The sequence below is a fragment of the Hordeum vulgare genome, chromosome 7H, assembly GCF_904849725.1.
Source record: "Hordeum vulgare subsp. vulgare chromosome 7H, MorexV3_pseudomolecules_assembly, whole genome shotgun sequence".
In the NCBI taxonomy this organism is placed as follows: Eukaryota; Viridiplantae; Streptophyta; class Magnoliopsida; order Poales; family Poaceae; genus Hordeum; species Hordeum vulgare.
Genome location: NC_058524.1, coordinates 206,077,052 through 206,101,852, shown reverse-complemented (window position 1 = coordinate 206,101,852; position 24,801 = coordinate 206,077,052). Strand labels below are relative to the sequence as shown.

The 24,801-nt window shown below is 42.8% G+C and overlaps 1 pseudogene; it reads right to left on the bottom strand.

Annotated features, from left to right (window-relative positions):
* Positions 1–606: 606 nt before the first annotated feature.
* LOC123408623 lies at positions 607–1,945 on the bottom strand (annotated as a pseudogene).
* Positions 1,946–24,801: the final 22,856 nt, after the last annotated feature.

The following is a 24,801-nucleotide window of genomic DNA, read 5'->3' as shown; positions in this document are numbered from 1 at the left end:
AGGCTACTAATTTAGAGTCTTGCAAGAAATTTGTGATCAAAGTTTGTGAAGTTTTTGGGAAAAGTACCTGAGATCTCCAAATGAAGAAGACATTGCTAGGTTACTTGCAATAGGGGAGGACATATGATTTCTCGGTATGTTAGGGAGCATAGATTGCGTGCACTGGGGGTGAAAAAATTGCCCCGGAAAATGGCATGGCATGTTTAGAGGCCATGTGAACGAGCTTGTGTCATAATGCACAATATGATAGTTGAAGAGGAGCGACAAACTGGTTGACAAAGATGCACTTTTGACACAATGGGAGAAAGAGTCACAATCTCTCGTACTCATGCAGAAGAACCGAGCTCGTTTATTCAGATGACTCAACGGATTAGAAATTTCAATGAACATGATCACCTTAAACTTGATCTAATTGACCATGTGTGGCAAAAGTTTGGAAACGAGTGATGTCCTAGTTATAAGTTTGTAATCCATGTCTTTCTAATGCAGCTATCAATAAAAATGAGTGATGTAATCCATGTCTTCAACTAGCAGAAAGCAATAAATTGTTCTTACAACAACTAGTAGAAAGCAGTAAATTGTTCTTACAACAACTAGCAGAAAGCAGTAAATTGTTCTTACAACAACAACATATAGCTCACATTACTCTAGGCCGCGAGCAAGGATCTCCTTCTGCTTAGCTTGGTAGAACTGCTTTTGCGCATCAGTCATACCACTAGTGTCGATGAGCATGACCCTCTCATCTAATTCAAACTGTCTTCGTGCATCCCCCCTCTCGTTTCATGCATCCTCCTTCTTTTTTAGTGCAATCTCCTCTTTTCGCAATTCAAGTTGCTGCGCGTAGCGAGCATTTCTTGCCGCCTCTTTGATCTCATCCTTCTCTTGCTTTGATGCCCACACCGTTTCTAATGAAAGCTTGCAAGCAATGTCATCAGCCTTACCTCTCTTGTCCTTCTTCACACCATCAGGTCTTTTCTCATGTTCAAGACATCAGTGCGTATCGAGGTAGCATCAGTACGTACCGAGGATGCATCAGCCGGATCATTGGTGGTTGTGCCCGTACTTGCATCAATGGTCTTCTTTTGTTTCTTCACAGAAGTTTCAAGTTCTCTTGTCTGCCACTTTGGATACTTCGAAAACTCTATGTAGCAATGCATCAATGTGAAAGGCTTCCTTTTTTAGGATCCATTTCCTTGAACAAAATGTGTGCATCGTTTGTCTGCACATATAAATATATGGTTAAAATATGCACAACACATATAGAATATTGCACAACACATATAGAATATTGCATACCTTTTCTTCTATAGTCCTTCCACTTTCTTGCCTATTTAAAATCTGCTGAAGGCAACCACAAAATTTAGAGGTCTCTCTGTTAATGAATGTGTAACGACAATTGATTGCATTATCATTTCGCTCCGGCCATGATGATTCCTTCTGTGTGTTGTAGTACTCTGAAATTCTAGCCCAATAAGTATCTTGGTTTTGATCTGTCCCAACAATATCCAAACTTGTATTTGCCCATGCTGCTATGAGAACCTTGTCCTCATCACTAGACCAATTTTTTTTCCTTTGTTGGATTTTGCTTTCTCTGTTATTGCAGAACGATGCTGAGTTGATGGAGTTGCCTGCTCTCCAATTGGACTATTTGGTTGTGTTTGTGTGTAATCAAAATCAATGGTGTCCAAGAAGGCTTGGTCATCATCCATCTGACTTCAAATTGACAGCAATAGTTCAATTGGCACCTATTTTACATCACAATCTGAATCAAATTGACAACAATAGACAAAAAAAGGCGTGTAAAATTGACAGCAATCTTAAAGTTCAAAAGTTTCAGTCCTGTCGCTACCTCTCCCTCCCGTCGCTGCCCATCCCCCTCCCTCTCCCGTCGCTGTCTCTCCCTCCCGTCGCTGCCCATCCCCCTCCCTCTCCCGTCGCTGCCCATCCCCCTCCCTCTCCCGTCGCTGCCTCTCCCTCCTCTGCCCAGGCCGCCGCCCCCTCCTCTGCCCAGACCGCCGCCCTACCCCTCGCGTCGCCAGATCTGGCTGCAGGGCGTGCGACCCTCGTCCCCGCCCTCCCGCTCGTGAGCTCGGCCAGGGAGGAATAGTTACCTTGGGCGGCGGCCGGAGAAGAACGCGACGGCGGTCTGGGGCGAGGTAGGGCCGCGGGACGAAGCAGGCGAGCTCACGAGCGTGGCTTTGTCGTGGTTGTTTCACGCCTTGTACCGTCGTGGCTGGACGTGGATATTTTACACCCCCGTTTACACGAGTCGCCGGGAGTCGTTGGGTAGTAAAAAACTGATGGGATCATGTATATTTACTATACACGTCCATATAGAGGATCCACTAGAGATGCTCTAAATGGTCCACATGGAATTTAGTTGAGTAGCATATTTGACAAATATAGCAATGGACCCACCTGTCAGACTAGTGGTTTTTGGTATCGAGCAATGGACCCACCTGTTGATAATGAAAGCATACCGCCCAAAATCTTGATTCATCCCTGTTTTAAAAGCTCGAGCTCTCACACCTCTGTAAATCAATGCTTCCCTCTGTGAAGGGCCTATCTAGTTTACTTTACTGCTGAGTCATCCTCTTCTTATAAAAAGGCACCAGTTAGAGAGCACCTCCGTCATTCGTATGCTTTGTTATTAATTGATATTGATATGAGTATGACCGGATCTCTTTTACCATGAATTACAATGTCTAGTCAGTCCTTGTTCTTCGGAGGTGCTCTGCATTTATGTTTTGCGGTCTCAAAAAAGGCTAGCGAGATACCGGTTTATCATATTGTATTATGATTATTTTGATAAAATTGTTGTCATCCGAGACTTATTATTATTGCTTGCTAGTTGATTATGCCATTGATATAAGCAAACATGAGACCTAAATATTATTGTGAATGTGGTTAGTCTATAATCTTAGCTGAAGATCTGAACATCAGTTAGACATATTTACAAAAGCAAGATCAAACAGAGTTTGTAAAAGTTTTTATTTATCACTTTCAGTTTATCAACTGAATTGCTTGAGGACAAGCAAACGCTTAAGCTTGGGGGAGTTGATACGTCTTCAACGTATCTACTTTTCCAAACTATTTTGCCCTTGTTTTGGCCTCTAATTTGCATGATTTGAATAGAACTAACACGGAGTAACGCTGTTTTCAGCATAATTGCCTTGGTGTTATTTTTGTGCAGAAATAAAAGTTCTCGAATTGACCTGAAAATTTACGGAGAATATTTCTGGAATTAATAAAAAACATTGGAGAAAGAATCAACCGGATAGGGACCACCACCTGGTAACAAGCGTGCAAGGCGCCCCATAGGGTGCGACCCCCTAGCTTGTGGGGCCCCTGTGGCTCCTCCGACTTTGTTTCCACTTCTATATATTCCTATTCGGGGAGAAAACAAATCATAGAGAAGAGTTCATCGCGTTTTATAATACGGAGCCGCCGCCACCTCCTGTTCTTCCTCAGGAGGGCAGATCTGGAGTTTGATTTGGGCTCCGGAGAGGGGAAATCGACGCGGTCGTCATCACCAACCATCCTTCATCATGAATTTCATGATGCTCTCCGCCGTTCGTGAGTAATTCCATCATAAGCTTGCTGGACGGTGATGGTTTGGATGAGATCTATCATGTAATCGAGTTAGTTTTGTCAGGGTTTGGTCCCTAGTATCCACTATGTTCTCAGATTGATGTTGATATGATTTTGCTATGCTTAATGCTTGTCACTAGGCCCGAGTGCCATGATTTCAGATCTGAACCTATTATGTTTTCATGAATATATGTGTGTTCTTGATCCTATCTTGCATTTGTAGACACCTATTACGAGTTATGATCCGCACCCCCAGGGTCACAATAACTGTGATTCTTTCTGGTGATTACCGTAGTTTGAGGAGTTCATGTATTCACTAAGTGCTAATGCTTTGGTCCGGTTCTTTATTAAAAGGAGGCCTTAATATACCTTATTTTCCATTAGGACCCCGCTGCCACGGGAGGGTAGGACAAAAGATGTCATGCAAGTCCTTTTCCATAAGCACATATGACTATATATGGAATACATGCCTACATTACATTGATGAATTGGAGCTAGTTCTGTATCACCCTATGTTATGACTGTTGCATGATGAATGCCATCCAGCATAATTATCCATTACTGATCCATTGCCTACGAGCTTTCCACATATTGGTCTTTGCTAAGTTACTTTTCCGTTGCTATTATTACAATCACTACAAAACTACTACTGTCACATATGCCACCGTTACCGTTACTTCCATACTACTTTGCTACTAAATACTTTGCTGCAAATATTAAGTCTTTCAGGTGTGGTTGAATTGACAACTCGGCTGCTAATACTCGAGAATATTCTTCGGCTCCCCTTGAGTCGAATCAATAAATTTGGGTTGAATACTCTACCCTCGAAAACTGTTGTGATCCCCTATACTTGTGGGTTATCAGCGCCGGAGTTGCTCTGCGAGTTAGAGAAGATCTTTCCGTCGGGCTTCTTTAATCCAATGCAGCATTTGATTTTATATCTATCGACCGAGGCAAGATTGGGTGGGCCCGTTTAAAATCTTTGGTGCTTTGCAACTGAGAGGATGTAGAAGACGCTTCGAGCTAAATGTAAAAATAAACGTAGAATTGAAGCATCGATGGCCGAGGCATTCAATACCGAGGAGGTGGCTAACTTTGTGACAGCACACAACGAAGCCAAAAATCGTCATTTGCATAATCTGAAGCCTCGGTACATTGATGCCGACCCTAAAAAAGGTGGATACAACCTCAGCCTATTCAAGGGGAAGCTCGCACCAGCCTTTGCTTCGAAACCAATAACGTTGGATGTCGAAGAATGATGGAACATTTCGTTGTATATCTTCAACAACCTAACAGAAGTGTGGCCGTACATTGAGTAAGTTCTCAGAACATTTTTCCGCAACTTCTGATTTCTTTGAACTACTCTTATTCCCGGATATTTGATACACTTGATACGTTGCCAAATTATCGGATGGAGGTGGCTATCCCGGTTTCATCTCTTGGTTCAAACAAACGGTAATTATCAATAATGGACCATTTCATTTCTTGGTCTAACTTGCGACTAATGCAACAATCGTTTTGTATTTAACTTGTAGGATAATTGAGAGTCCATGGACGCCGAATTGAGACAAGCTGCTAATGGTTTTGACTATAAGGTTCGTTCATTTGAGAAATACAACATCAACGGGTATCACTTTCGTACCTTTGGCAAAGAGCTATCTATGCCTGACCAGAAATCTACAAATTGTTGTGTCTGTGCTATCGGCAAAGGTGGTATCGAGTATTATGGAAGAGTTGAAGCAATTTATGAACTTCAATTCTATGGTGAAAATCCACCGAACCTCGTAGTCTTCAAATGTTATTGGTTCCAGTCGAAGGAGACTAGAAGGACTCATGAACATATAGGGCTAGTCGAAATCAATCCAAGCACCCATTTAGATGTTCCCGATGTCTATATTACGTCTCAACAAGCGACCTAAGTTTTCTATCAACCGTGGGCATGCCAAACTGATAAGAATCTGAATGGTTGGCATGTTGTTTATGAAGTTCTGCCACATGTTAGACCAACTCCTCAGATGAAGAGGATTATGAACCTTACATTAAACCAGACACATATGACAGAGAACTCTTCCAAGAAACACGTCTTTCCAAGAAGCGTTTCAAGAACCGGTGTGCTTCACCCCGAGAACATGGAAGTAGACAGCGAGAGTGAATCCGTCCTCACCCCTGAGCCGGAACAAGCAGAGCCGGTACTAGAAGAGGTTACTGCTGCGGATGACCTGTCAATTCTTGATCGATTATAGAAAGGCCTTCCACAAGTTGATGTCGTTGAACCCGATGAGCACGTCATTCATGAAGACACACATGATAGTGATGATGATGATACATTTCTTGATCCAGACTATTATTAGTTTGTATGCATCCCAACTTAAATTATATATGTACATATTATTATTCATGTCAGGTATTCAATTTTTTTATGTTGTACTAATTTCTTTTACTCCTTATCATGGCAGGTGTTGAAATATGGTGGGCGCGGGTCCAGATCGCTCGGCGGGTACTTCTTCGTTGGCGGCCTACACGAGGGGTGGTACTTCCATTCCACCCCTATCTCTCTGTAGAGCCTTGGCGGATAGTCCGACGACACCACCCACGGGTGCTTATTCGTCGGCGGCGTTGCCCACTGGGAGAGGAGGTCGGGAAGGGAAGAAGGGGAAGGGTACAAGACGTGGCCGCGGGAGAGGTAGGCGAACTACTACGCCATGGCTAGATTGAGCCCTTTACTAATACTTTGTTCCTCTCTTTTAGGCGCACCACAATAACATGGAGGTGCCAGAGTTGTACGACCTTTATGGCATGGCCCATACTACCTACTACAAGAAGGGCAAGGCATTCTCTGAGTCCAACCTAGATAATCCAAAGAAGTTCACCAACATCTCCTCCCACCACAAGCTCATCAAATACAGGGACGTGGGGAAGGCTAGGTGTGGGGACCCCGACTTACGAGTCGAGATCGCCGAATGAACATGCTCAGTGATCCCAGAGATCAATGCTCACCGAACACACAGAAATTGAATAACAAGAGTCTTACATCCAAACATACTGTTTGATACAATAAATGACCATTGCAGTCAAGTATTACATGTATAGGGCCTTGAAGGCCAGCACACCAAACTTGACCAATAGCGGAGATATTGGTCGAAAGCGTGAACCCATCCCATCAGCCTTAACCTACAGGCATTCTGACTGGGAAGCGTCCTAGCTCGCAGGAACGTCACCAAGTTACTCTTCACCATTTCCTGTTCTCTCATACCTCGTCAATGAAATAACCAGTGGCAAGCCAATGAGTACTTTGAATGTACTCGCAAACAGCCCATGATGTGGATGATGCAGTTGGTACAATAATAAAACAATATGTAGCCTTTGCGGAAAGCAAGCCTTAATTAAACATGTGTATGGTCAAATTCTTGTATGGATATGCATCATAAGCTAGATGGTCATCATAAGAACAGGTTACAGATATGAACATATCTGCTGAGGGCTGAACACTTCGGGTTCACCCTATACGCCGATTCACCGAACTTGACCTTATCACCCCTTTCAGATAACACTTATGAACACACACAGACACACTTGGTTTATGCGGAAACGACTGGACGTAGTTTATGCAGCACCACCCAACTGTCCTTGACCGTGGACACAACTATTCGAATAGTTTTACACTCTGCAGAGGTTGTACGCTGTACCCACGAGATCCGGGAAACTTCCATGTCATCCACGACTCGTAGTATATAACATACTACCCGAGGTAAGTACCCGATCATTGCCTTTCCCTTGACGACACTAGACAAAGAGTCCACTCGATTGGTACCCATCCCACATGATGTACGTCTTACGAGCACTAACTCTAGACCGTATCATCCATGCGGGGACCAACGGTGTGCCCGAAACACGTAAAAACGGCATAGTCGACCTACCTGGTACGACCCTGTCACGAGAGTGACCACATATCACTCCCGCCACTAGTAATGTGGATCTTTGCTAGCACCGACCAAATTAATCAACAAAGCCCCATCCCATAAAGGGGTATCGTGGTCACACATGTAAGGTTGGGACGGCTGACACATCCTAAATCTAATCCCATTTCCGAAACCACTCACACAAAACCTCCCGGTGCACCACTTGTTTGACAAGTGGTCACCTAACTCAATATCATCACCCTCGGGCATTAGTGGCACCCGACGGGGCATTAGTAAAACCTTTGATATCAACTTTGTGTTACTATCATCATGCACATGCTCTTTCTATCCGTAGCACTACTGTCTACTTGTCAACATATTATCAGCGTGACCCTCATAGATGATAGGGTCATGCTCAATGCAAGTGCTCCATAGGAGCTATCGGAAACACCATGTTGGGATGCACCGAATAACCTTAACTATATGCATCGGAAATAAGTATTCAACTTGGCGTGCATGAAAATGTTTTCTCAGACATGGTCAAAGGGCTGCTTGCCTTTGCTCACATAATTCCTCGGGGTCTTTGAGGTCTTCCGGTCCAACTCCGAGTACTCCTGTAAGTGCATCTAGTGCCCCTTAGTGATTTGGTGGTTTGAATACTTATAGGTTAAGTATCTAATGTGTTCATGAGTGCACACAGGATCTATAAGTCGCTGAGGAGTTTCAAATATTCGATGAATATCGACCCCTAAAAATGTATATCTTCGGTTGAAGAAATTGGTCTGAAGCTGAAGAACTGAATCGCGAAGAATTTGCGATGAAATTGATATTCCTCATGAAGATATTGAAATTGAGGAATTCGGTGTGTCCTGAAGAAAATCAATCTGAAGACTTTGAAGCATGAAGATTTATCCTTTCTGTTTTATTTTCTTCACACTTGAGTAATAGGAACACCATACTGTTAAAGGGGGTCGAGGTAACACATTGGAATGAATTTTCTCATGATGCTCAACCCAAGCCTAATCCTACCAAAAGCCTCAAGTGAGGAATATGAGAGACATGAGGACTCTCACAGTTGAGGGTCCCGACTGTTATCGATAGCCACGCCACATCATTGGTCTTATCCACACCAACGGTCATATTATTTAAGGGCATTAATGTCAAATCACGTCGGGATGCTCCCAGGCTATAAATAGCCGCCCCCACAACCATTAGCGGGTTGGCTGCTAGAAACTGACACTTGTCATAATAGCAACCCAAATTCCTCAGAGTCTTCGAGAGTAATTCATCAGTGAGGAAATACCCCAAACACCAAACCACAAACCAAAACCAAGTGATTGAGCATCACTGAAGAAGTTGTTCCTATGTGGGACTGAAGCCTTTTACCTTTGAGGATTGTGAATCCTCCAGACGGTTAGGCGTCATGGTCTAGAGCAATCCAGCAGTCAATTGTGGATCGCGAGGTGACCAAGTTTGTGAGGGTTTGGAAGTCCGCCCCGAAGACTTACCACGAGTGTTGGGCGAGGACTGTGTGTTCTTAGCCCAAGGAGAATACGGTAGGGACTGTGTGTCCCGGGACTGTGTGTCCTTTGGTTTCAATACCAAGCCGCTCCAAACCAGATGTACAACTGTCACAACAGTTGGAACTGGGTCATCAACCACTGTCTTCACTGTGAAACGGATTCTATTTCCTCAACTCTTTATATTCCTCAGATTGTGTGTTGATGATTTTCACTGTCACTGTTTGAAGAATTTGCTGAAGACTTTCTCTGAAATTCCTCAACCCCAAATTCTTCAGCGAGTTAATCCTCATCTGTTTTGTGCGTGCTTGCATATTGTGCAAACTGTTTTCATATTCTTCATCCTAAAAAACTGTTGTAGTGATACTTTGCACTCCTGATCCTTTGTTGTTTCCGCTGTAAGTTAGTCATCAGTGAGGAATTTCCTCAAAAGGAATTTCCTCAGTGAAGAAATTCTAAAAATCTCCTATTCACCCCCCGCTAGTCGATATAACGCACTTTCAATTGGTATCAGAGCAAGGTACTCCCTTGTTCTGTGTGATTTTTGTTTAACCACCTGGAGTTTTAGTTATGTCGACTGCAGGCATGATTAAGGTTACTGCAGCATGTCCTACTTTCGAAGGAAAGGACTTTCCCTTCTGGAAGACCAAGATGCAGATGCATCTACAAGCTATTGACAACGATCTCTGGTATATTGTGGAACATGGCGTCCCTATCATCTCTGCTACTATCTCTACCGCCGATGTGAAGAAATTCAAGCAACTTGATTCTCAAGCGAAGAATATCATCTATGGCCATCTGAGCAAGGGCCAGTATGGCAGAGTAAGTGCTTTGGGCTCAGCGAAACTTATCTGGGAAAGGCTGTCCAAAGTTAATGAAGGAGTATCAACCCAGCATGATTCTCGTGTTGATGTTCTTCGCAATCTCTTCAATCGCTTCAAGAGGTTTGACAATGAAAGCTGCCAAGATACCTTTGATCACCTCACTGACATATCAAATGAACTGCAAGCACTGGGAGCTCGAGACATTATTGATCACGAAGTTGTGAAGAAACTGCTAAGATCTTTGGATTCTTCATTTGATACTTTAGTTCTGATGATTCAAGAAAGACCAGACTACAAGATGCTTGATCCAGCTGATATACTCGAAAGACTCAATACTCATGAATTCCAACAAGAAGAAAAGAGAGATCTATATGGACCAAGCTATTCTAGACCACGTGCACTGAAGGCCAAAGCAATTTCCTCATCTCAAGAAGAAGACTCAGATGGCAGCATTGGTGATCCTGAAGAATTTGGACAGGAGCTTTCAATGCTCATGAAGAAATTCCAGAGGTTTACACAACGTGGCCAGTTCGGTAAATCTTCAAGAAGAGATATGAGGAAATCAGAATCTTCATCTGAGGACTACAAGAAAAGAACCTGCCACAAATGCAAGAAATCAGGTCACTACATTGCTGATTGTCCTCGTTGGGGAAAGGAATCAAAAAAGAAGAAATACAAGGATGAAAGTTCTGATGACTCGAAGAAAAAGAAGAAACCTTCAAAATCCTCATCTTCAAAGTCCTCGTCGCACAAGAAGACTAGTTTCAGAAAGGCTCGGGCACTTATTGGCAAGGAAATGGATTCCGAGGCAGAATCCGAGGAATGTGATGAATAGGAGGGTTCCGATGAAGACTCAGAATACAGACAGGCTAGTCTTGCACTTGCAACCACATTCGTCAGCAAGTCAATCTTCAACCTTGAAGAAAATGATAACACCATCCACACTGATGATTATGCTGATGACTTTGCTCCAACCTATTGATTCATGGCAAAAGGTTCAAAGGTACCGAATGATGCTTCCTCCTCTGATTCAAGTGACTGTGAACCTGATGATTATAAAAAACCCAGTTACAGTAAACTTGCTATCATTGCCACTAAACAACAAACTGCCCTGGAAAAGCTTCAGAAACTGCTAGATAGAAGCGATGATATGTTGAATGATGAAATGAATCTTACCCAAATCCTAACTAAAGATATGAAAAGTCTTCAGTCCAAATTTGATAATCTTCAGGATCGTCATGTTACACTCGTCGCTGATCATGAGAAACTTTCCTATGAATTTCTTCAAAGGAAGCTTGATCTAGAGAAACTGAGGATTTCTCATGATGATCTTCGTATGGAATATGATTCATTACTAGCTCAACAGATCAGTGCTGCTCAAGCTGAATTCATTCCTCCATGTCTTAAATGCATCGAACATGAAACTGCTAATTCTTCACCAGAATCATCAAATGCTTCAATTGCTACAAATTCTTCAACTACTCCTGTAGTGTCAAATTCCTCACTTGAGGAAAACACAAATGTCACTGATGAAAATGCAGGGCTGAAGGAATTGTATATGATAGGCATATAAAAAAGTCTCAAAGGACATCAAACTCTTTGTGATGTGCTCAAAAAGCAGATCTTGAACAAGAACCCGAGGAAAGAAGGAATTGCCTTTGAGAGGAAATTGAATGCTGATGAATCTTATTGGAAACCTGAGCAGTATCCCAAAACCTCATGGGTTGCTGCTACTGGGCCTCCTTTTGATCCATCCAATCTAACAGGCTTTTCATGTGAATTATCCTATTCCTTATATGAGTCATTTGACTCCAACTATAAACTGTTGAAAAATCAATCTGGTGAAGTATTTGCTTGATATGTTGGAACTAACTGCAGGAATGGCCCTCCCTTGAGGAAAATTTGGGTACCCAAAAGTTGCCTTGAAAATCTTCAGGTGAATGTCCTCATGAAACCACCTATGAAGAATTTGAACTCCAGATCAAATTCCTCAGGAGGACCAAAGTCTACAAGAGGATCAAAATCATCAACTGGTCAAAACTATGCTCGTACTCGTGCTAATGCTCCTAACATGCAGGGAAATTACAAGGAATATGAATATGAGCGTTACTCTTCAAATCATTATATTCATAAATCCTCAAACAAGTTCTGTGCATATTCATATGAGTACTTTAACCCCCTACTGTTAAGAGAAGTGCATTAGCTTCAATGCCCCCTTTCTCATATGGTGCTCGCAGGATGATGAATGCTTTACCACCCCTTCAGATGTGGGTGGTGAATAAATTGAACTAATCACTTGTGCAGGTGAGGTCTCCGATAAAAATCATCATCTGAAGAATTTCCTGGAGACCTGAGGAAATCCTTGATGGGACGCAAGATAATATTGATGAAATAGAAATATTTCACACGTCCTTATAATTCTGTTATGATGAAATTCCTATCTGATGAAATTTATATCATATTCTTCAAGTCTGAAGCATATGAGATGGTAAGCTGTACTAGTTCATCTACAGGATGACAAACCCAAGAGTACTGAGTGGGTTCTTGATAGTGGCTGCACACACCACATGACTGGTGACAAAAGCTTGCTGATGAATATGCCACTAACTCCATCACCCCTGAAGCAAATCACATATGCTCACAAAGGTAAAAGCAAGGTATTGGGACTTGGCAAAGTGGCTATTTCCAAGGATAGGCACATGGACAAAGTAATGCTTGTTGAATCCCTTGGATTTAATCTCATGTCAGTCTCAATGCTTTGTGATCTTGATATGATTGTTATCTTTGGAAGATATAAATGTGTTGTTATCATGGAATCTGACAGATCCAAAGTCTTCGAAGGTGTTAGAAGAGGGGATTTGTACATTGTTGATTTCTCTACAGGTCCTCAACCAGCCACTTACTTACTAGCAAAAACCTCAGAAGGGTGGCTGTGGCATTGAAGACTCGGTCATGCAGGCATGAGGAATTTGCACACGCTCGCGAAGAAGAAGCATGTCATCGGCATCGAATCAGTCAAATTCCTCAAGGATCACCTCTGCAGTGCTTGTGAATCTGGAAAAAATGACCAGATCCAAGCACCCCTCGAAGACTATCATGCCACTACTCGTCCATTTGAACTGCTTCACATGGATATTTTTGGACCTACTCATTATGCCACACTAACAAATGCAACATCTTTATATGGCTTCGTCATAGTTGATGATCATTCCAGATATACATGGGTGCATATCATCTTATATAAAACTAGCAGGAAGTCTTCAAACGATTTTCTTCAAGGGCCTCGACGAACTTCGGCATCAAGATCAAACACATCAGGAGTGATAATGGAACAGAGTTCAAAAACACTGGTCTTGATAATTATGTTGATGAACTTGGTATTACTCACGAATTGTCTGCTCCTTATACTCCTCAACAGAATGGTGTCGTTGAAAGGAAGAACAAGACTCTGGTCGAGATGGCAAGAACCATGCTTGAAGAATATCAGACTCCTCGTCGCTTTTGGCCTGAAGCAATCAACATTGCATGCCATATCATCAACATAATAAGTTGTCTCCTGAGGAAGCAATAAAGCTCAAAGCTACTGAAGACATTGTTCCCACCGAGAAAATTGATGAAGAAATCATTCCCATCACTGATGAAAAACAAGAAGATGCTCGTGAGGAAATTGCTCCAGAACCAATTCCTCAGCCCAGACGAAATCCTCAACCAGCTCATCCGAGGATTGCAAATGAAGTGGAACTTGACAAAATCCTCAATGATATCAATGCGCGAGGTCCTCTCACTCGCTCAAAAGCTTCACACTTAGTTAACTTTTGTGGGCATTTCTCCCTTGTATCTATCACAGAACCATCAAAAGTTGCCGAGGCTTTCCTGGAACCGTAGTGGATCCAAGCTATGCAAGATGAACTTCTTCAATTCAAGCTGAATGACGTATGGGAGCTCGTCAAACGACCAGATCCTCGCAAGCACAACATCATCGGAACCAAGTGGATTTTCCGAAACAAGCAAGATGAGGATGGTCAAGTGGTGAGGAATAAGGTATGACTTGTAGCCCAAGGCTACACATAGGTTGAAGGAATAGATTTCGATGAAAATTTTGCACCTATTGCTAGACTTGAATCTATTCGAATACTACTTGCTTATGCTAATCATCATAACATCATCTTATATCAAATGGATGTGAAAAGTGCATTCCTCAATGGTAAGTTTGAGGAAGAAGTATATGTTGCTGTTGGAGCATATATCTCCATATGTGGTTTTGGTACTTGATGACAATTCCTATGGACTAATGGTTGCCTTAAGTTACATTTATAGGATTTGTCCGTAGGCACTTCTTGAAGTCCATCTGTTGGGTTCAAGGAGTTTATATGATGACCAAGATGGTATTCAAGGTATTATCCAAAGAATGGTCATAGAGACACATGGTTGATCAAGATCTCAGACAAAGAGTAAATCAAGATGATCAACACACAAAGCGTACAAGATGTACCGAGAGGGATCAAGTGATCCCATGGTATGGTAAGCATTGTCCATTACGTGTTTGTGTACTAACCCATGGTCTTCGTGAGAGTTCTATGTGGGGGTTAGGTGTGTTTACATGGTCTTGCGTCAAAGGGAAGATCTCATACAACCCATGGAGTATGACGTCAAGTTGTGATCATCATCAATGGTTGATCAAGATCTCAGACAAAGAGTAAATCAAGATGATCAACACACAAAGCGTACAAGATGTACCGAGAGGGATCAAGTGATCCCATGGTATGGTAAGCATTGTCCATTACGTGTTTGTGTACTAACCCATGGTCTTTGTGAGAGTTCTATGTGGGGGTTAGGTGTGTTTCCATGGGCTTGCGTCTAGAGGAAGATCTCATACAACCCATGAAGGATGACGTCAAGTGGTGATCGTCATCAAGATGGCGGTGTGCAAGTTCAAGTGGATCAACACGAAGATATCTTGCTTGAAGCTTGCTGTTCATTGTGGTGGCAATGGACTTGTGAAGATATGCTGAAGAGTGGCTCACCCATAGTGAGTATGGGGGAGCAATCAACTAGTCTTCGTCAAGCCAACGCAATCAAGAAAGGTGGTCCATCTTGAGGAAGCCAAGATCATCATCATCTAGCTCAAGAGGACGAGGTGCAAGGTATAGGTTTGCCCCTGATAGGTTTTCTGTTTAGGATAGATTGATGTACTATCAATGGGGGGCTCTCAAGTGAGTAGCTTGATCGTATCGTTCGTTGAGATCTCAAACCATTTGCATCCTTGCATCATACTTCTTGGTTCTTATTTGGTGTTTCTCTTTGTGAGTTTTAGAGCTTATGGTCATCTTCATGACAAGCTCGAGTTCATCGAAAACGGAGTCCATATGCAACTACTATGATGTTTTCGATGTTGGAGTTTTTGTCGGTTCTTCATTCTTAGAGGACTCACATCTTTATATCATTGGCATCTTTATATCATTGGCATATTCATATCGCTGTTTGGATAGCCCTTGTCTTCCTGAATCCAACAAGCTTGGGTTTGCTCGATTCGGAGCTCGTATGCGAAAGTTATGGCTGTTTCAGTGGCGAGCGGTAGTACCGCTGGACCTAGTGGTAGTACCGCTGGAGTTGGCGGTAGTACCGCTGGCTGGCGGTAGTACCGCCCCTGGTCAGCGGTAGTACCGCTCCAGGAGCTTAGTACCACCTGCCTAGCGGTTGTTCGTGGACGGACCTTTTTGCGAAGACTTTCTTGGCGGTGGTAGTGCCGTTGCACTACCAGGGGCCCAACGGTAGTACCGCTGGGGCCAGCGGTAGTACAGCTGGAGTGCCAGCGGTAGTACCGCTAGCTGGCGGTAGTACCGCTGGAGTGCCAGCGGTAGTACCGCTGCAGCGAGCGGTAGTACCGCTAGAGCTCGGGCAGAAAGTGGGGGTAACGGTCTGATTCCTTCCCCCACTATATAAAGGGGGTCTTCTTCCCCCTTGGTCTTATCCATCCGTTGAGCTCTTGTTCTACCTCCGTTGTTGACATTCTTAGAGCTTGATTACTCTCTATCCCTCCAATGATTCTTGCTTGTTCTTGAGGGAAAAGAGAGAGGAGATCTAGATCCACATCTCCACCAATCACTTTCTCCTCTATGTGAGGGGAACCCCTTGGATCTTGATCTTGGAGTTCTTTGTGAGCTCCTTGTTCTTCCTCTCATATTTCTCCATAGCTTTTGTTGTTGTGGAGGGATTTGAGTTTGAGGGACTTGACCACTTCGTGTGTTCTTGCCATTGCATTAGTTGCATCGGTTTGAGTTCTCCATGGTGATACGTGGAAGTGAGAAGTTGAGAAGCTTACTACCTTTGGAACTTAGTACCCTTGATATTGTTCTTCGTGGATGCTTTGGCATCCTAGAAGCTTGGTGGTGTCTCGGAGCTCAATCATTGTGGTGTGAAGCTCCGGGAAGCGTCGGGTCTCCAATTAGGTTGTGGAGATTGCCCCGAGCAATTTGTACGGGTACCGGTAACCGCCCCAAGGGTTGCCACGTGTACGAGTTCGGTGACCGCCCCCAAGGGTTGCCATTTGTACGGGTTCGGTGACCGCCCTCAAGGGTCCCTTAGTGGAATCACAACATCTTGCATTGTGCGAGGGTGTGAGGAGATTACGGTGGCCTTAGTGGCATCTTGGGGAGCATTGTTCCTCCACACCGCTCTAACGGAGATTAGCATCCGCAAGGGTGTGAACTTCGGGATACATCATCGCCTCCCTGTGCCTCGGTTATCTCTTACCCGAACCCTTTACTTATGCACTTTACTTTGTGATAGACATATTGTTTATTGTAATATATCTTGCTATCACTTAGTTGTTTATCTTGCTTAGCATAAGTTGTTGGTGCACATAGGTGAGCCTAGTTGTTTGTAGGTTTTGTGCTTGACATATTAAACGTTAGTTTTATTCCGCATTTGTTCAAGCCTAAACCTTAATTATTTTAAAGCGCCTATTCACCCCCCCTCTAGGCGACATCCACGTCCTTTTAGTTGCTCAGCCCCCAGGTTTTGAGGATCCAAAGAACCGAGACAAAGTCTTCAGACTCAAAAAGGCGCTCTATGGTCTCAAAAAAGCCCCTCGGGCTTGGTATGATACATTGAAGGAATTCCTCATGAAGAAACGCTTCAAACCTGGTTCACTCGATCCAACTCTTTTCACTAAATCCTATGATAATGAGCTATTTGTGTGCCAGATATATGTCGATGACTGTAAGTGCATCTAGTGCCCCTTAGTGATTTTGGTGGTTTGAAGACTTAGAGGTTAAGTATCTAATGTGTTTGTGAGTGTACACAGGATCTATAAGTCATTGAGGAGTTTGAGATATTTGAAGAATATCGACCCCTAAAAATATATGTCTTCAGTTGAAGAAATTGGTATGAAGCTGAAGAAATGAATTGCGAGGAATCTGCGATGAAATTGATATTCCTCATGAAGATACTGATATTGAGAAGTCCGGTGGTTCCTGAAGAAAATCACTCTGAAGAATTGAAGCATGACGATTTACACTTTCTGTTTTACTTTCTTCGCATTCGAGTAATAGGAACACCGAACTGTTAAAGGGGGTTGAAGTTACACTATGGAATGAATTTCCTCATGATGCTCAACCCAAGCTTAATCCTACCAAAAGCCACAAGTGAGGAATATGAGTGACATGAGGACTCTCACAGTTGAGGGTTCCGACCGTTTCGATAGCCACGCCAAGTCACTGGTCTTATCCACTCCAACGGTCATATTACTTAAGGGCATTAGTGTCAAATAATGTCGGGATGCTCCCAGGCTATAAATAGCCACCCCCACAACCACTAGCTGGTTGGCTGCTCCATTAGAAACTGACACTTGTCATAAGTGCAACCCAATTCCTCAGAACCTTCGAGAGTAATTCATCAGTGAGGAAATACACCATCCACCGAAACCACAAACAAAACCTAGTGATTGAGCATCACTGAAGAAGTTGTTCCTGTGTGGGACTGAAGCCTTTTACCTTTGAGGACTACGCATCCCCCAGACGGTTAGGCGTCATGGTCTAGAGCTTTCCAGCAGTCAATTGTGGATCGCCGGGTGACCGAGTTTGTGAGGGTTTGGAAGTCTGCCCTGAAGACTTACCACGAGTGTTGGGCGAGGACTGTGTGTCCTTAGCTCAAGGAGAATACGGTAGGGACTGTGTGTCCTGGGACTGGGTGTCCTTTGGTTTCAATACCAAGCCTCTCCAAACCAGATGTACGACTGTCACAACAGTTTGAACTGGGCCATCAACGACTGTCTTCACTGAGAAACGGGTTCTAATTCCTCAACTCCTTACTTTCCCGGTATTATGTGTTGATGATTTTCACTGTGACTGTTTGAAGAATTTGCTGAAGAATTTCTCTGAATTTCATCAACCCCAAATTCTTCACTTCAGTTAATCCTCATCTGAATTCTGCGTGCCTGCTCACTGTGCAATCTGTTTTCACATTCTTCACTCCGAAAAACTGTTGTTGTGAAACTTTGCACTTCTGATCCTTTACTGTTTCCGCTGTAAGTTAGTCATCAGTGATGAATTTCCTCAAAAGGAATTTCCTCAGTGATTAAATTCTAAAATCTCCTATTCACCCCCCCTCTAGTCGATATAACGCACTTTCAATTGGTATCAGAGCAAGGTACTCCCTTGTTCTGTGTGATTTTGGTTTAACCACCTGGAGGTTTAGTTATGTCGACTACAAGCATGTTTAAGGTGACTGCAGCATGTCCTACCTACGAAGGAAAGAACTTTCCCTTCTGGAAGAACAAAACGCAAATGCATCTACAAGCTATTGATAATGATCTCTGGTATATTGTCGAAAATGGCGTACCCATCATCTCTGCCAGTATCACTGCGGCTGATGTGAAAAAATTCAAGCAACTCGATTCTCAAGCGAAGAACATCATCTGTGGCCATCTGAGCCCAGGCCAGTTTGGAAGAGTAAGTGCTTTGGGCTCTACAACACTGATCTGGGAGAGACTGTGCAAGGTAAATGAAGGAGTATCAACCCAGCGTGACTCTCGTGTTGATATTCTTCGCAATCTCTTCAATCGCTTCAAGAGACATGACAATGAAAGCTGCCAAGACACCTTTGATCGCCTCACTGACATATCAAATGAACTGCAAGCACTGGGAGCTCGAGACATCACTGATCACGAAGTTGTGAAGAAACTGCTGAGATCTTTGGATTCTTCATTTGATACTTTAGTTCTAATGATTCAAGAAAGACCAGACTACAAGATGCTTGATCCAGCTCATATACTTGAAAGGCTAAATACTCATGAATTCCAGCTAGAAGAAAAGAGAGATCTATATGGACCAAGCTATTCCAGACCACGTGCACTGAAGGCTAGAGCAATTTCCTCATCCGAAGAAGAAGACACAGATGACAGCATATGTGACCCTGAAGAATTTGGAGAGGAGCTTGCAATGCTCGTGAGGAAATTCCAGATATTTACACGATGTGGCCAGTTCGGTAAATCTTCAAGAAGAGACATGAGGAAATCAGAATCTTCATCTGAGGACTACAAGAAACGAACCTGTCACAAGTGCAAGAAATCAGGTCATTACATTGCTGATTGTCCCCGTTGGGGAAAGGAATCAAAGAAGAAGAAATACAAGGATGACAGTTCTGATGACTCGAAGAAGAAGAAGTAATCTTCAAAATCTTCATCTTCAAAGCCCTCATCACACAAGAATACTAGTTTCAGAAAGGCTCGGGCACTTATTGGCAAGGAAATGGACTCCGAGGCAGAATCAGAGGAATGTGATGAAGAAGAGGGTTCTGAAGAAGACTCAGAATCCGGACAGGCTAGTCTTGCACTAGCAACCACTTTCGTCAGCAAGTCAATCTTCAATCTTGAAGAAAATGATTGCACCATCCATACCGATGACTATGCTGATGACTTCGCTCCAACCTATTGCTTCATGGCAAAGGGTTCGAAGGTACCAAATAATGCCTCCTCCTCTGATTCAAGTGACTGTGAACCTAATGATTATAAGAAACCCAGTTACAGTAAACTTGCTATCATTGCCACTAAACAACAAACTGCTCTGGAAAAGCTTCAGAAACTGCTAGATAAAAGTGATGATATGTTGAATGATGAAATGAACCTTACCCAAATCCTCACCGATGACGTGAAAAATCTCCAGTCTAGATTTGATAATCTTCAGGATCATTATGATACACTCCCCACTGATCATGAGAAGCTTTCCTATGAATTTCTTCAAAGGAAGCTTGATCTTGAGAAGCTGAGGATGTCTCATGATGATCTTCGTATGGAAAATGATTCATTACTAGCACAATAGATCAGCGTTGGTCAAGTTGAATTTATTCCTCCATGTCTTAAATGCATTGAACGCAAAACTGCTAATTCCTCACCAGAATCATCAAATGCTACCATTGCTACAAATTCTTCACCTGCACCTGTTGTGTCTATTTCCTCACTTGAGGAAAACACAAATGTTACTGATGAAAATGCAGGGTTGAAGGAATTGTACGTGACAGGCATGTACAAAATCCTCAAAGGACATCAAACCCTTTGTGATGTGCTCAAAAAGCAGATTTTGAACAGGAACCCGAGGAAAGAAGGAATTGCCTTTGAGAGGAAATTAAATGCTGATGGATCTTGTTGGAAACCTGAGCAGTATCCCAAAACCTCATGGGTTGCTGCTATTGGGCCTCCTTTTGATCCATCTAATCTAACTGGCTTTTGATGTAAATTATCCTATTCCTCAGATGAGTCATTTGACTCCAACTATAAACTGTTCAAAAATCAATCTGGTGAAGTATTTGCTCGATATGTTGGAACTAACTGCAGGAATGGCCCTCCTTTGAGGAAAATCTGGGTTCCCAAAAGCTGTCTTGAAAATCTTGAGGTGAATGTCCTCATGACACCACCACTGAAGAATCTGAACCCCAGATCAAATTCCTCAGGAGGACAAAAGTCTTCAAGAAGATCAAAATCCTCAACTGGTCAAAACTATGCTCGTACCCGTGCTAATGCGTCTAACATGCAGGGAAACTACAAGGAATATGAATATGAGCGTTACTCCTCAAATCATTATGTTCATAAATCCTCAAACCAGTTCTCTGCATATTCATATGAGTACTATAATCCCCCTACTGTTAAGATAAGTGCATTGGCTTCAATGCCACCTTTCTCATATGGTGCTCGCAGGATGATGAATGCTTTGCCACCCCTTCACATGTGGGTGGTGAACAAATCAAACTAATCACTTCTGCAGGTCACGTCTCCAGATGAAAATCATCATCTGAAGAATTTGCTGGAGACCTGAGGAAATGCTTGAGAGGACGCAAGCTAATGATTGATGAAATAGAAATATTTCACACGTCCTTACATTTCGGTTATGATGAAATTACTCATGTGATGAAATTATTATCATATTCTTCAAATCTGAAGCATATGAGATGGTAAGGTGTACTAATTCGTCTGCAGGATGACAAACCCAAGAATACTGAGTGGGTTCTTGATATTGGCTGCACACATCACATGACTGGTGATAAAAGCTTACTGATGAATATGCCACTAACTCCATCACCTCTGAAGCAAATCACATATGCTGACAAAGGTAAAAGCAAGGTATTGGGACTTGGCAAACTGGCTATTTCCAAGGATAGGCATATGGACAAAGTGATGCATGTTGAATCCCTTGGTTTTAACCTTATGTCAGTCTCGATGCTTTGTGATCTTTATATGATTGTTATCTTTGGAAGATATAGATGTGTAGTCATCATGGAATCTGACAGATCCAAAGTCTTCGTAGGTGTAAGAAGAGGGGATTTGTACATTGTTGATTTCTCTACAGGTCCTCAACCAGCCACTTACTTACTAGCAAAAACCTCAGAAGGATGGTTGTGGCACCGAAGACTAGGTCATGCAGGCAGGAGGAATTTGCACACGCTCGCGAAGAAGAAGCATGTCATCGGCATCGAATCGGTCAAATTCCTAAAGGATCATCTCTGCGTTGCTTGTGAATCTGGGAAAATGACCAGATCCAAGCATCCCTCTAAGACTATCGTGTCCACTACACGTCCATTCGAATTGCTTCATATGGATTTATTTGGACCTACTCACTATGCCACACTAACCAATGCAACATCTTTATATGGCTTCGTCATAGTTGATGATTATTCCAGATATACTTGGGTGCATATCATAGTGTATAAAACTGAAGTGCAGGAAATCTTCAAACGATTTTCTTCAAGGGCCTCGACAAATTTTGGCATCAAGATCAAACATATCAGGAGTGATAGCGGAACTGAGTTCAAAAACACTGGTCTTGATGATTATCTTGATGAACTTGGTATTACTCATCAATTATCTGCTCCTTATACTCCTCAGCAGAATGGTGTCGTCGAAAGGAAGAACAGGACTCTGGTTGAAATGGCAAGAACTATGCTTGAAGAATATCAGACTCCTCGTCGCTTTTGGCCTGAAGCAATCAACACTGCATGCCATATCATCAACAGGGTATATATTCACAAATTCCTTAAGAAAACCTCATATGAACTCCTCACTGACAAGAAACCCAATGTAAGTTATTTCAAAGTATCCAGTGCAAAATGCTGGATTAGAGATCCTCACCATAGCTCAAAATTTGCACCTAAGGCACATGAAGGTTTTATGCTCGGTTATGGAAAGGACTCACACACTTATAGAGTCTTCAACAACTATCACAACAAAGTTGTTGAGACTGTAGATGTGCGGTTTGATGAAACTAATGGCTCGCAAAGAGAGCAATTGCCTTCTGATCCAGATAAGCTGTCTCCTGAGGAAGCAATAAAGCTCAAGCCTACTGAAGACATTGTCCCAACTGAGGAAATTGGTGAAGAAACGATCCCCATCACTGATAAAAATCAAGAAGATGTTCCTGAGGAAATTGCACCAGCACCAGTTCCTCAGCCTAGACAAAATCCTCAACCAGCTCATCCAAGGATTGCAAACGAAGTAGAACTTGACAAAATCCTCAACGACATCAACGCGTGAGGTCCTCTCACTCGCTCAAAAGCTTCACACTTAGTTAACTTTTGTGGGCATTTTTCCTTTGTATCCATCACAGAACCCTCAAAAGTTGCTGAGGCTTTTCTGGAACCAGAGTGGATCCAAGCTATGCAAGACGAACTTCTTCAATTCAAGCTAAATGACGTATGGGAGCTCGTCAAACGACCAGATCCTCACAAGCACAACATCATCGGCACCAAGTGGATTTTCCGGAACAAGCAAGATGAGGACGGTCAAGTGGTGAGGAACAAGGCACGACTTGTAGGCCAAGGCTACACCCAGGTTGAAGGAATAGATTTCGATGAAACTTTTGCACCTGTTGCTAGACTTGAAGCTATTCGAATACTACTTGCTTATGCTAATCATCATAACATCATCTTATATCAAATGGATGTGAAAAGTGCATTCCTCAATGGTAAGCTTGAGGAAGAAGTATATGTTGCTCAGCCCCTAGGTTTTGAGGATCCAAAGAATCCAGACAAAGTCTTCAGACTCAAAAAGGCTCTTTATGGTCTCAAGCAAGCCCCTCGGGCATGATACGATACATTGAAGGAATTCCTCATGAAGAAAGGCTTCAAACCTGGTTCACTCGATCCAACTCTTTTCACAAAATCCTTTGATAATGAGCTATTTGTATGTCAAATATATGTCGATGATATCATATTTGGCTGTACTGACAAACGATACAGTGATGAATTTGCCTACATGATGAGTGAAGAATATCAGATGTCCATGATGGGGGAGCTGAAATTCTTCTTAGGTCTTCAAATTCGTCAACAAAGCGATGGAATCTTCATATCACAGGAGAAATACCTCAAGGATGTTCTGAGGAAATTCGACATGCATGAATGCAAAGGTGCCAAGACTCCAATGCCTTCCAACGGCCACCTCGGCACTCACGAAAATGGTAAAGACTTCGATCAGCAGGTATATCGCTCTATGATTGGCTCTTTATTGTATCTATGTGCATCTAGGCCATATATAATGCTTAGTGTTTGCATGTGTGCACATTTTCAAGCAAAACCGAAGGAATCACACCATAAGGCTGTGAAACATATTCTTCGATACTTAGCTCACACACCAACACTAGGATTATGGTATCCCAAGGGCTCCAATCTTCATCCGGTAGGGTATTCTGATTTTGACTATGCTGGTGACCGTGTGGATCGCAAGTCAACGTCTGGAACATGCCATTTCCTCGGAAGATCACTAGTTTGCTGGTCCTCAAAGAAGCAGAACTGCGTATCACTCTCCACTGCCGAAGCTGAGTACATTGCTGCTGGTTCTTGCTGTGATCAATTGCTATGGATGAAGGAAACCCTCAAGGACTACGGCATCAATATGAAGAATGTGCCTCTCTACTGCGACAATGAGAGTGCTATCAAGATTGCATACAACCCAGTACAACACTCGAAGACCAAGCACATCCAGATTCGTCATCATTTTCTTCAGGACCATGTCCTCAAGGGCAATATCCTCATCGACCATGTGAAGACTGATGATCAACTGGCAGATATCTTCACTAAGCCCTTGGATGAGAAAGGGTTTTGCAAGTTGCGGTGTGAGCTAAATATCTTAGAATCTTCAAATGTTTTGTAAAAACATGCACAGATCCTAACACTTACGCAAAGTTGATGACTTAGATGTGCAACACATGATGAATCGATTTTCTTCAAGCAATGAAGAATGTCACTCTGAATGTGAAGAAATTAACGAAGAAATTGATTCTCAGGGCCCTACGACAATTGTACGCGGCGTCTGTAATCAACATTCTTATATGGTGGGTCATGCCACCGCCCAATGTGAAATTCCTCAAGTTGATTTTCTTCAAATGTTCTATTTCCTCAAAATGTGTTTTTCTTCAGAACAACTGTTCTTCATTGTGATGATTTATTACAAAATCCTCAAAAACACTTGATGACTTTCTTTTT